Source organism: Orcinus orca, chromosome 5, assembly GCF_937001465.1.
Source record: "Orcinus orca chromosome 5, mOrcOrc1.1, whole genome shotgun sequence".
NCBI lineage: Eukaryota > Metazoa > Chordata > Mammalia > Artiodactyla > Delphinidae > Orcinus > Orcinus orca.
The window spans coordinates 3,881,861-3,896,785 of NC_064563.1; positions in this window are offsets into that span (position 1 = coordinate 3,881,861).

The window sequence follows — 14,925 nt, forward strand, 5'->3', positions numbered from 1 at the left end:
CCTGCTCTCCAAGGACTTACCTGTGCTTGGAAAGAGGGCCGGAGCTTGAGAATTCATTTTCCTAAGGAAACCATAAAACCCATGGACACACCGAGTTCAGCTTCCAACCTTTGCCATCAGGAGACCATGCACCCTCAAAGCTCAGAAAACATCCGGGAAGTACCATGCACGTTCAATGCTCTGCACATCTTGCAAAAAACTACCTCTCACTCACTTGCGTGGATCTCTTTATTGCAGTTGACATGGGCTTGCCCAGGGGACCGACTTGTTGTTCCACAAAGATCCTTAAATAGGCACTACTGATGAAACATTTAATCCAAGCCTCTGGATCAAATGGCTGCTACTGCTAGGGACAGCAGTAGAAAAATCTATTCCCCAATTAAATAATTGCACACAAAGCTATGACTGTTCATTATGTCCTTTAACCCAGTTCAGCTTTTCTGGAACACAGCCAACAGGCTTCATATTTTATTTTAATAATATGTATGTAGTACTTTCGAGATCAAGGATTATTTTAGACATTCCTTGAAGGAACTCATCTCTTTCCCCCACATGAAAAATGGAGTGTGAGTTTGAACAAGAGATGCTTGTTACACCATAGAGCAATTATTCTTTTAAGTGCATATTGGTTGTTTCTGAAATCCTTCTCTACTTATGGTTAAAATGTTATATTTTATTTGGGAGGCATTTCTGTTTCCTTAGTACCATGAATATTTTATTTTGGCCTAATTTAAACTGTTTATACAGGAAGTGAGATTCATCAACTCTATATTAAGGAGCTGTGCCCCCAAAGTCCAACAAAAAATCTTGTTCCCCAAAGTAAAAACATCTACATTATATGAGCGCATCAGACAATAGGAAGGTGGTTGAATGGAAAATGTCCAGAATGATATGTTGTTCTGAAGCTTTAACTTCTTAAGAACACAGGGGATTGTAACTAAAGTGACAGGGGATTTTTTATTTTTTTAAGGGAGGGAAGCTAACACACTGAACATAGGTAGTAAAATAGTTCTTAAAATTAGAACACTTGTACATACAAATGAACTTCTTTACAAAACAGAAATAGAGTCACAGATGTAGAAAACGAACTTATGGTTACCAGGGGGAAGGGCAGGGGAGGGATAAATTGGGAGATTGGGATTGACATATACACACTACTATGTATAAAATAGATAACCAGTAAGGACCTACTGTACAGCACAGGGAACTCTACTCAATACTCTGTAATGACCTGTATGGGAACAGAATCTAAAAAAAGAGTGGATATATGTATATGTATGACTAATTCACTTTGCTATACAGCAGAGAGTAACACAACATTGTAGATCAACTATACTCCAATAAATTTTTTTTTTAAATTAAAGAAAAAAAGAACACTTGTACAAAACAAGTAAATGTTGGCTTTGAAATGCAGAGCTATTAGAACAAGAACAAATATCAACGGTTTGGGGAGGCTTAAAATATCCTCTATTAGAATCTTTCCTCAAATACTTTTTCCCAAGAAAGAACTAAAAAACACTGCCATGCATGCTTCTCATCTCTATAGGGGGTTTATTTTGAATGAAGTTCTTTCTGATAAGGTAGCACAGAATTTGTTTCTCATCCCTTTCAAGGAAATGGATTTTTAATCCTTCAAAGTTGCCCTATGTCTGTGTTTATTTTGTGCTTTCATTCAGATTAACTATGGATTTTAATTACTGCTTCCTGTCATTTGGTTAATGAATATGTTTCTGATAAGTCACATCGGTAGACCTGGACTGAAGTTACATCCCACATCTGGTCAATGATATGGGATTCTTCTCCAAGACCCATCGATTCTCGTGTCATTGAATCGGGACTCTGAGTCCCAAGGTACCAACATCTGGGAACTGTCTTTCTCCTCATGTCGAAGAATTCTGATTTAACAAGGAATACAATCTATGAAAAGCATTATTTCCACTTTGACTTTAACATCATTCACATGGGAACTATTTATCAGTTCAAACCCCTTTAAAGAGGAGGAAATGAATTGAAAATGTTCTTGGTTTCTCTTCCAAGGAGAGGGTTGCTATTGCTGAATATCACTGAGATAAAACAATGCAAAATAAAACAAGTAACTTCAAATAATGCCTACATCAATAGGTACATGAAAAAATGAACCACGATGTGCTTGCCTCAGACCATTTTAACTTCCACTTCAATGGTAAGAGCTGTTTACTTAGTAAATAGAGTGAACTGATATTAAGCAGTATTTCAGCATAGCTCTTGTCATAATTTGGGATATTTTTGTAGGATATGATCCAGTTCCCATCAGTGCTTACAATTCTCTTTGATTTTCTTTGTTACTTCCTTTATTTTTCCCTGAAGGATCAACATTCTCAATCACTAAAATATTTTGTGTAAATAAACCACCTAAAATTTACTGTATCTAGTGATGATTTACTCTAATATTGGCATTATAATTCACTTGCAAAAATGTGTAGTTTTTTTTCTGAATAGGCTATTGAAATATCATGAAATATCCTTAGCTGGCAAGGTAATTTTTATGGAGAAAAACCAAAATAAACTAAAAATAAATTATAAAGTCTGATATCTTCACAATGAATATGAAAGAAAAGAAAACTGGCTCATGCTATTCTTTCCAACCCTTGAGAAGAATCTCGAATTACTTTCAGAAACTTAGTATCAATTTTTTTGCATCCTAAAGAAATGTGCAATTTAGAAAGTTTCACTGATTCTTTTCGAATTAGTAAAACCTAAAGGGTGAGGAGGGAACATGGCCTTAAATTCAGCATGTACTAGAATGACAGGTACCCCAAGCTATATTGTGATGAGGCTGCCAAAAGCAAACAAAAAATCTGTATCTTTTCCCCTTTTTCATTATTAGTAAAACGACTATGCCATTTAAAACGAGCTTTCAACTGCTCCCCAGTCAACAACTGAGCAACTTGTCAGGGACTTTGAAGAGACTTTTCAATATTAATAATTTGAAATATTAATATAAAATTTCACTTTCAGAGTAGCGAGTATATCTGGTTCACCAGATAGCTTGGTTTTTCTTTATAAATGTCCCACAATGAATACATCAACTTTAACATCTATTCTTTTGATAAGCCATCTTGAGGTGGTCTGACTTTTGTTTTCTTTACTTTCACAAACACGCTCCTCACCATGATGAATGGCCTCCCATTGGGTATATGGAAAATTTCCCAGCCCTGTTCCCTTGAGAATGCTCCACTACATGGACTTCTGGGCAAAGCTAGATTAAAAGAGGAGGAGCATGAGCTATGATCCCTCTACCCCACAGCCATCAATTATTTGCAGCTATAAATCAAAGTTTTCAGCCCAAACAAAGACCCGTGTGGCAAGCAAACAAGGGCGTTCACGGCAAATTGTTTTGAAGCCGAATAAAACTCTTGACAGAAAACAATGGGGTCGGCAAAGCCACTGTCAATATCACTCTAAAGTTTAGCTGATTTATGAAGAATTAGACATGGTGCATCAAGTCACTGGAGGATTGATTGAGAAACAGCAAGGAGAAGTGTGAATACACTTCTATACACTGATATAAAACCAGATGAAGCTCCTCCTTGATCACAGAAAGTTTAGCCAAATAATGCATTTATCCATACGAATTTGAGCCCCTGCCTGAGATCCCTACTGTGAAATCTCTAATTATCAAACATGCTCTCCCTCTCTCCCCTCCTACTTATTTTTGGTTTCTGTGGAAGCAAAATTATCGGCCTTTACAACCTTCCTGTGAAGCACAGTTGTAGGCTCATACCTTCCTTTCTGTTTTGATCCTACACTTGGAAGAATGTAATTTCAGTAGTTTCATATACTGTTTACATGTCCCACATAAAAATATATCTTAAATGGAGAAACAGAAAAATATTGACTTTTGTGAAAACAAATAGAAATACCATCAGGAGGCAAAGCTAGCTCAGAAGGCATGAAATTAAATAAATAATGGTCTCATTTTCTAGGTGGTTTTTTTTTTCTTTTTCTTTTTTTTTAAATCCTTGAGGTCTAACATTTGTCAAGAGCTTTCTCTTTTAGAGCCAGAAATTACCCACACCTGGGAGGCATGTATGTACTTGGGTGAGAGAATGAATAATAAATCTAATAATAATCGCCATTACTAGTGTAACATTTATTGAGCATTTACTATGTGCCAGGTATTTGTCAAAGCAATGTATGTGCATTACCTCATTTATTCTCGAGAGCAAAGCTATGAAATATTTACTATGATCCTCTCCATTTTATGGAAGAAGACTCTGGTGCATCAAGAGGCCAGCTGGCCTGAAGTTGCATGGTTAGGAAGTTACACAGGTAAGACGTGGAGGGTCCTGGCTTTGAACCCAGGAAGTATGACTTCTTGAGTGTATGACCTTAGCCACTACACCTAAACTCACATTTGGGAAAAAAAATAAAAAAACATGTCTTCCTTATATCACTCAAAATTGTTTCAAAATCTTCATATGGTAACAATTTTCCTGAAGACAGATGTCTTACTTGCCCCACTCATCTGCTTACCTTACCAAGTCGTGAGCATCAACTCAAATGTTATAGTACACAAGTATGGAAAGGAACTCTTCTAAAATGGATGGAACATCTAAAGTCATCTTGCCCACTATCGCTTTAATAACAAAACTGTTCTTTCCTGTGGATCACCCATTCCATGTTCTTCTGCTAGGAGCTGGATGAGTGGTGGGTATCATTCAGGTCTAAGTAGAATCCATCACTCCCGCAGCTAGAGTGTAATGTGAGTGGGTACGATGTGGGCCATTTCTGTGTCCAGACCATTAAGAGGTGAGTGACCCTCTGTTACATTCTCTTCTCTTCCACGAAGAGCCCTGGCTGTGGTAAACCTGTTATGACCATGCTTCTTAATCAAGGGTGCAGAGGATAGCAAAGCCACAGGACAGCAGGAGCCCAAGTCCCTGAATCATTTATACGGAGGAGAGCTGCCTGAACACCCACAGTAGGTTGTTTTATAAATAAGAAATAAACTTTTGCTACTTTTAAGTGTTACAGATTTTGGTCTATTTGTTACAGCAGTTTAGCTTACCCTGATTCATGCAATAAAAATACAAATTCAGCTACTTTCAGTTTAGATCATTTCATTAGACTAGTCAAAGCGAAGAGCATGAGAAGGAGCTTGGAACAAATCAGGACAATTGTGAGGGGTCTGGGGCAGGAACAAGCAAGACAGAAAGAAGATGATGAAGCCAAAAGTTCCTAATTTCATCATTTGGGAGGAAGTGGGCCCTGACCAAGACTAAGAAATTAGCTTCTTTAAATTAAGAGTGTTTATCTTCAGTTTTGTGTTCAGGAAAGAATAAAGGAAATGAACTACTGGGTCAGACAAAAAGTTCCTTTGGGAATGAACTTTTGGGTTTCTTAATGAACTTTCTTATGGAAAAACTCAAACTAACTTCTTGGCTGACCCAATAAATCAGTAAAAGTCGTAAAGAAAATTTAGCAGGGGGCAGAAAAGAAACTCGAACAAGGAAAATCTATGGGAATGAAGAAGAGAAGTAGAGAAGACAGAAATGTGAAAGCAGTAAAATGAACAACAAAAACCCCAATAATCCCCCCAAACATACTTCTTACCAAAATCTGGAACATCCCTGAAGAATGATTTATTCAGATTTTTCCCATTCTGTGACACGATGGATAAAAGTAGATTCATCATTAAAAAATAATAAAATTTGAAACCAAGTTAACCTGAGAATAATTATCTCATGCTCCTCGGTAGGATGCCTGATCATTCTGTTTTCTATGGCTTTTGCTACATTTTTAAAAGAAATTCTGCTTCACTTTCACACGAACAGATGACACTGTTGCTTGCCAAAGAATAAATTCCAAGTGATAAAATAATCCAGTATGTTTGAACTTCAGGTGGCACATCTATAGTGATCACCTCTTGGTATTCTGCTTTTGGAATGATGCATGACTTAGGATATCTTCAAAATAATGGATTCTATTAATCTGTAGTTTATTCAACTAAAAGCACTGGAAGCTGTGCCTTGTAATTTTACATGGAAAGAATATTACACAAATGATTTCTTGTTTGTCATGATTCTTGCATAAAAATGTACTTTAGCATTCAGTGAAGTGGTGGAAAAAATGGAAATATTTAGGAGATTACATTGATTTATGGTGGGGTCTATGCAAGTTGGCAAATGCTCTTTCTAAAAGAGTACTCAAAATTGACTTTAAAATCTAATTAAAATTTTAGATTAAAATAAATATACATATGAAAAATAGAGATAAAATTCAAAGAGCTAGAAAGAAATGTTTAAAAGACCCAAACAGATGGAATATAAAAAGGAGGGAAATACAAGAGCAATATAATTAAAACCAGAGGAAATCATAGCAAAAATGTCCCTTTGCATTTTCTGATGAATCCTAAAAGAACAGCTTACACATCTCTTTTAAATAGTATTTAATAAACCCCTCCCCAAATGCCAATAATTTTCTAGTCATAAAAAAATCTAAAATAGTTTGTTCTCTATAGGAAGATTAATTATTGAATCATTAGCCAAATGCTATTTTCATCCAGAGGGTGTAACTCACTGAGGTCTGGTGGAGAATAGCTACTGACAGTGGCGAGATGAATGAAGCTTCCGAAGGTAACACAGCACTGGAAGACATTTCAATTCTACTCAAAGTGGATAGACTTTGTGGAATATCCAGAAAATTCAGGTGACACTTTATAAACGGTATACCTTAGAAGCATGGCAACTCTAGGCCTACAATCAGAGCTACTTTAGATTTTTCCCAAAAAAACCTAAGACCAACCTGAGACTCTAGCTACTTAAAAGCCAACTAAAACAAAACTCAGACATCTTTAAAGAATGATAATTTAACCCAGACAGCCAACAACACAGAATTTACCACGTCTAGCATACATTCAGTAATTAATAGACAATAAAAGAAGCAGGAAAAAAAATAACCATGAGAGATAAAATATAGAAACCCAGACATGACACAGATGTTAGAATTAGCAAATAAGAATTTTGAAAGTTATTATGGGGCTTCCCTGGTAGCACAGTGGTTGAGAGTCTGCCTGCCAATGCAGGGGACTCGGGTTCGTGCCCCAGTCCGGGAAGATCCCACATGCCGCGGAGCGGCTGGGCCTGTGAGCCATGGCCGCTGAGCCTGCGTGTCCGGAGCCCATGCTCCGCAACGGGAGAGGCCACAAAAGTGAGAGGCCCGCGTACCGCAAAAAAAAAAAAAAAAAGTTATTATAGTTAAAAAAATGATTTAAATAAAAGATGGACATAATGAGGGAACAAGAGGCAAATCACAACAGAGAAATGCAAACTATAAAAGGTCCAAGTAAAAATTCCAAAGTTGAAGAACACAGTCTGAAAGGAAAAAATTTCATTGATGAGATCAATAGCCGATTGGAAATGGCAAGAGAAAAGACCAGTGAACTTCAAGAAGGGTCAACAGAAGCTGTCTAAAAGTGAAGCACAGAGAAGATTAAAAGATAAAAATGACTAGACCCTTAGTGATCTATGGGACAACATAAAATGGTTTATCATACATGGGGACTTCCCTGGTGGTCCAGTGGCTAAGACTCTGAGCTCCCAGTGCAGGGGGCCCAGGTTCAATCCCTGGTCAGGGAACTAGATCCCACATGCTGCTGCAACTAAAGAGTTCACATGCCCCAACTAAAGATCCATCCCTCAGAAACGAAGACCCCACATGCAGCAACAAAGATCCTGCAAGCTGCAACTAAGACCTGAGGCAGACAGACAGATAGATAAATAAATAAATAGATAAATATATATATATATACATATTATATACATATATACATATATATATATATATATATATTATATATATATATATAATACATGTAACCAGTGTCCCCAAAAGAGAAAAGAGACAAACTGGGGCAAAAGAAATACATTTGAACAAAAATGATTAATAATGTCCCATATTATTGTTCCAAAATATTTTTTAACTATCAAGATCCCAGGAGCTTAATGAATCCCACACAGAATAATTATAAGAAAAAGCAAACCTTAAGCACATCATATTAAAAATGTTGAGAAAAGAAGATAAAGAGGAAAGTCTTAAAAGCAGCCACAGGGTAAAAGACGTCACATACAGAAAAACAATAGTAAGAGTAACTGCTGTTTTTATCAGATACCATGCAGGTCAGAAAGCAATGGAACAACATTTGTAAAGTACTGAAATCAAAAAACAAAACTAGACAAGCTAGAATTCTGTAGCTGACAAAAATATTCTCCAAAAACAAAGGCAGTACAAAAACATTTTCAGATTAACAGAAGTTTCAAGACTTTGGTACTAGAGCACTTGCATTATAATAAATGTCATAGAAAGTTTTCCAGGTTGAAGTGAAATACTATAAGGGAGAAATTCAAGTCTACCTGAAGAGTTCTTGAAAAGACGACTACATGGTAAACATAAATAATCTTTTTTCTTTATTTGTTAAAAGACAAATGATTGCTTAAAGAAAAATAATGACTTGTGCTTTGGGGTTCATAAAATATATAAAAAAGATACAAGAAAAGTAACACAGAGAACAGGAGGGGATAAGTAGAAAGATATGTAAGATTTTTAACATTATACTTGAAGAGATATAACATTAAATCAAAGCAGACTAGAATAAGTTAAAGATGAATATAATCTCTAAAGCAAATACAAAATATAACTATAAGAAATATAGCTAATGAACATATAGAGGAGATAAAACAATGCTAAAATAACTCTCAAATAATCTAAAAAAAGGTAGGAGAGGAAGAAAAATAGTTATAAAGATAAAATGGGAGAAATATAAGATGTTATACATAAACCCAACCATATCACAATTACATTAAATGTGTACGGACTAAATAACTGAAAAGAATGAACTGTCTGACTGGATTCAGAAAAAAGCTGTTCCCACTTCTATGCTCTTTACCTTTATATTTTATATGGTCTTTATATTTACATTTTAAATATAAAGACATAGATTAAAAGAAAAGATTGAAAAAATATACCATGGAAACAGGTGTCTAAAGAAAGCTGGAGTGGGTACATAAATATCAGCAAAGTAGAGCTTCAAGACAAAGAGTATTACCAGGGATAGAGAGGGATAATTCATAATGATAAAGAGTAAGTTCATGAGATTCCAGACCAAGATGGAGATGCAGGAGGCTCTTGAACTCACCTCCTCCCAAACACACACCAAAGCTACTGCTACATACCAAACAATTCCCTCTGAAAGAAATTCATAAGTGGAGTAACTTCTATGCATTGTGAAAACAAGAAAAAAAACATACTGAAATAGGTACGAGAGCCTGAGACATAATCTTGCCATAAACCTCACCCTCGGTGCAGTGACACGCAACTCCCAGCTTCTCCCTGAGGAATGAAAGGTTTCTACTCCACATCTGGTGTCCAACTTTTAAGACTTCCACCTGAGAGACAGGCTCCTAAAACACCTAGCTTTGAAAGCCAATAGGACTTGTATCCACAACACCCACAAGGCTACAGGTGAACTAAGAAACAGTTCCTAAATGGCTTTCATGGACTCATTGTGGCAAAATGATGCTGAAAACTCTGCCTCTGTGCATAGGTGTTAAATCGAATCTTGGAGACAGAGTTTTGGGTAAAATAGAAAAGATCAGCTTTATTGCTTTGCCAGGCAAAGGGGGACACAGGAGGCTCATACCCTTTAAAACCTGTGTGTCCGTTGAAGGAGGATTTGGTGAGGAGTTTTATAGCAATGGTTCAAGGGCGGGGTTACTGATAAGGATCAGGGTGTGTGCAGGGCCTGGCTCCTTTAATCTGGCCTCAGGTGGCCTCCTGATGAGCTTCTTTCTGGAATAAAGAATGCTTCATCAAGTAGTTAACATCTTCCATATGTTGGGGGTTTAGTTCTGCAGAAGAGCTGGAAGATATTGTTACATGTACCCCTTGAGGGGGAACCAGGGCCCTGCCCCGAGGCTGCACTATTGTATCTTGGCTGCTCCTCCCTTGTCTCTGCATCCCCTGCCTTCCCTGATCAACAGCTGTTTGAACTTTCCCTTTGGAACTCAGGGAAGGTCATGGAGGCTGAGGCCTATTCCCTACAAACAAGAGACAGGGGAAACAGAAAGGCTTCCATGCCCAGTTCCATGCTCAGTTTCAAAAGGCCCCAGGACCCAGTGCAGAGGCAGCAAACTAAAACACACACAATCTTACAGTAAAAGAGGCCCATTTGTTTATCTTAAAAGCTTGGGTCTGAGGAGCAGGCTCCTAATTTAACACACATCTAAAGGCTGAATGCAATTCTATCCAGAGACTACTACACAGGCAGGCAGATGCCACCTTCATGTTCTCCCTCGGCCTCCCACCAGGTTGTTGATATCTCCCAAAAAGAAGCTTGTGCACATGTCCAGTGCTCTAGTTTTTGCAGCTGCCACCCATGGGATGTGGCTCTGGTGCTCTGTGGGGCTTATGTTTGTGGGTGCTACAGAACTGTAAACAAATAGAGAAAGAGTTCCTAACCACCATTCCTCTAGGGCACAGTGTAGAGGCAGCAGACAGAAAGGCCTGGTTGTCTTTCCCTGAAAGAGGCCAATTTGCTTATCTTAAAAGCTGTGTCCTGGGGGGCAGATTTCTAATTTAACACACATCCGGGGGCCAGCTGCAATCATTTTCAGAGATGGGGGATGCCAGCTGGCACAATCTTCACATTTACCCTCTGCCACATCCCAGGCTGCCATTGTATCTGAGAAAGGAGCTTGTGCACATATCTGGTGCCAAAGCTTTTGTGGCTAATGCCCAGAGGATGCATCCCTTGATAGCCTGGCTTTGGTGACCAGTGGGCCTTGTGTTCACAGGTTCAATGGGATAGTAGCAAAGAAAGAACCAGCTCTTAAGTGACTACACCTGCAGGGCTCTGAGCAGAGGGAGCAGACAGAAACACCCACCTCCCAGTCTTCCCCTGAAGAGGTGCACACTTTGAAAGCTGCTGCTTAAGGGTCCAGCTTCCCATCAGCCTGCATCTAGATGCTGATTGTGATCTTCTGCTTTGGGATATTGACAGGTGTTGACACATCCTCAACTTCTGGGAGCCACTAAGAACAAAGAAGGCTGCTTGGACAATCACAAAGGTTTAAAAGAAAATCAAGAGTTAGGGCAGGGTTGAATGATAAGTCTTATCTCCTACATGAGAACATTCCTTCAAGACTGGGAGAGGTGGCTGTTTTATCTAATACATGGAAACCAACACAGAGAGTCAAGAAAAATAAAGAAACAGATGAATATGTTCCAAACAAAAGAACAAGATAAAGCCTCAGAAAAAGACCTATTTTAATAAAATGGAGGTAAGTGACCTACCTGATAAAGAGTTCAAAATAACAGTCACAAAGATTCTCACCAAAGTCAGGAGAACAATGCATGAACAAAGTGAAAATTTTATCAACAAAGATAGAAAATATAAGACAGTACCAAATAGAAATCATAGAGCTGAAGAATACAATAACTGAATTAAAATGTTCAATAAAGGGGTTCAATCACAGACTAGATGACATGGAAGAAAGAATCAGCCAACTCAAAGACAGAGCACTGGAATTCATCCAATCAGAGAAGCAAAAAAAACAAAAAACAAAAAACAAAAGAAGAATAAAAAGCAAAGATTGTTTAAGGAACTTATGGGACAACATCAAGCAGATTCACATTAGAGGAGTCTCAGAAGGAAAAGAGAGAGAAAAAGGGGTAGAAAACTTACATGAAGAAATAATGGTTGGAAACTTCCCTAACCCAAGGAAGGAAACAGACACCCAGGTACAGGAAGCCATAAAGATCCAAATTAGATAATCCAAAGAGACCCACAACAGTACAGATTATAATTAAATAGTCATAAGTTAAAGACAAAGAGAGAACCTTAAAGGAAGCAAGAGAAAAGCAACTTGCTACTTACAAGGGAACCCCAATAAGACTATAAGCAGATTTTCAGCAGAAACTGTGCAGGCCAGAAGGAAGTGACACAATATTTTCAAAGTGATGAAAGAAAAAAATTGCCAATCAAGAATATTCTATTCAGCAAAGTTGTCCTTCAGAATTGAAGGAGAGATAAGAAGTTTTCCAGATAAGCAAAAGCTGAAGGAGTTCAGCACCACCAGACTGGCCTCATAAGAAATGTTAAAGAGACTTGGTAAGCTGAAACAAAAGGGCACTACCTAGTAAAAGAAAAACATCTGAAAGTATAAATCTCATGGGTAAAAGTATATATACAGTATATACAACATATACAGTTGAATTCAGAATAATTTAATGTTCTAATGGTGCTAGGTAATCACTTATAAATCTAGTATTTAAAGTTAAAAGACAAAAGTAGTAAAAATAACTATAAGTATCATATTTTAATGGATACACAAGACAAAAAAAAATTGTGACATCAAAAACGTAAAACATGGAAGGGCAGGATAAAAATGTAGAGCTTTAATATGTTTGAACTTAAGTTGTTATTAACTTAAAACAGACTGTTATAAATATAAGATGTTTCATGTAAGCCTTATGGTAACCACAAAGCAAACCTATAGTAGATACACAAACAAGAAAGAGAAAGAAATTTAAGCATACCACCAAGAAAGTCATTAAATCACAAAAAAAAAAAAATCAAGGAAAAGAAAAGAAAGGATCAAAGGAATTACAAAGCAGACAGAAAAAACAATTAACAAAATGGCAGTAAGTCCACTGCAATCAATAATTACTGTACATGTTAAATGGACTAAATTCTCCAATCAAAAGACAGAGTGGCTGAGTATATTAAAAAAACAAACAAACAAAAAACCCCAAGACCTAACTATATACTGCCTACAAGAGACTCACTTCAGCTTTAAGGAAACACACAGCCTGAAAGTAACAGGATAGAAATACTCCACATAAATGGAAAACAAAAGAAACCTGGGGCAGCAATACTTATATCAGACAAAAATAGACTTTAAGACAAAGACTGTAATACAAGACAAAGAAGGTAATTAGGTAATGATAATGGGGTCAATCCAACAAGAAAATTAAACACTTGTAAATATTTATGAGCCCAATATAGGAACACCTAAATAAATAGAGCAAATATTAACAGATCTAAAGGGAAAAATAGACAGCAATATAATAATCGTAGAGGATCTCAATATCCTACTTTTAATAATGGATAGATCATATAGACAAAAAATAAGGAAACACTAGACTTAAATGACACATTAAGCCAGATGGACTTAACAGACATTTATAGAACATTCCGTTCAAAAGCAACAGAATATGCACTCTTCTCAAGCATACATGGAATATTGTCCAGGATAGATCACATGTTAGGCCACGAGACAAGTCTAAATAAATTTAAGAAGACTAAAATCATATCAAGCATCTTTTCCAACCACAATAACATGAAACTAGAAATCCACAATAAGAAGACAACTGGAAAATTCACAAATATGTGGATATAAACATGATACTGAGTAATCAATACATCAAAGAAGAAATAAAAATTTTAAAAATATTTTGAGACAAACAAAAGTGGTAATACAACATACCAAAACTTACGAGATGCAGCAAAATCAGTTATATGAGGGAAATGCATAGCGATAAATACCTACATTAAGAAACGAGAAGGATCTGAAACAACTTAACTTTATACCTCAAGGAACTCGAAAAGAAGCACAAACTAAGTCCAAAGTTAGTCTAAAGAAGGAAATAACAAGTATCAAAACAGAACTAAATGAAACAGAGACTAGGACGACAATGAAAAATGTCAATAAAACAAAGAGCTAGTTTTCTGAAAAGATAAATAAAACAGACAAACCTTCAGCTAGACTCACCATGCAAAACAGAGAGAGGACTCAAAATCAAAAATGAAAGAAATGTTACAACTGGTACCACAGAAAAACAAAGGATCATAAAAGACTTCTAGGAACAATTATATGCCAACAAAGATCTAAAAGACTAGGAAAAGCAGAGATCTGGTGCCCTTGGTTACCAAGAGTCCACTTACAGTTCCCATCACACTGGACCAAATTTTTCTTGGAAATTCCACCCTCGGACCTCTGTCTCATGGGAAGCACTGTGGTTCATAAGGTAACTAAGGTAACTCCATGTCTGTCAAAGCAGATTGAGAATCTCTTGTTCTTCTACATGTAATTGATTTGAATAAAGACTTCAGTGGCTAAGTAGGTTTGGAGAATACTTTGCTTTATTTTAAAAAAACACCTTAGGGGCTTCCCTGGTGGTGCAGTGGTTGGGAGTCCGCCTGCCGATGCAGGGGACGTGGGTTCGTGCCCCAGTCCAGGAGGATCCCACATGCCGCGGAGCGGCTGGTCCCGTGGGCCATGGCCGCTGAGCCTGCACGTCCGGAGCCTGTGCTCTGCAGCGAGAGAGGCCACAGCAGTGAGAGGCCCGTGTGCCGCAAAAAAAAAAATAAAAAAATATTAAAAAATACCTTAGAAGTTTTAATTTATTGCAAGACCTCCTCTAAGTCCTTAATATGCAATTGTTCAGCATGACTCTTCAGAACGGGACTACACTGAGAAATCTTTTTAAACCTATTTGAGCATGGAGTCATTTATTCACTGAAAATCTCAGCAATAAGGAGTTCCATGGAACACACACTTTGGGAATCTCAGGACAGAGTAAAGTCTGGTGATCACTTGAATGCTCAAGAGAAGAAACCTACATGTGGGCAAATCCATGTCTAAAATAGTTATAGACCTCTAGTAATTGCCATTATGTGTATATATATATATATATATATAGCCATTATATATACACATATAAATTGACTAGATATATAAACTGATATTATATACATATAAAATGTATAAGGCATGTGTAATGTATATATAATGTATAAGGCATATATATCATGTATACTACTGAATGTTCAATTTATGAGCTTGCTAATTTAACTGAGGACTTAAATCCTTGAATAGACTGTTT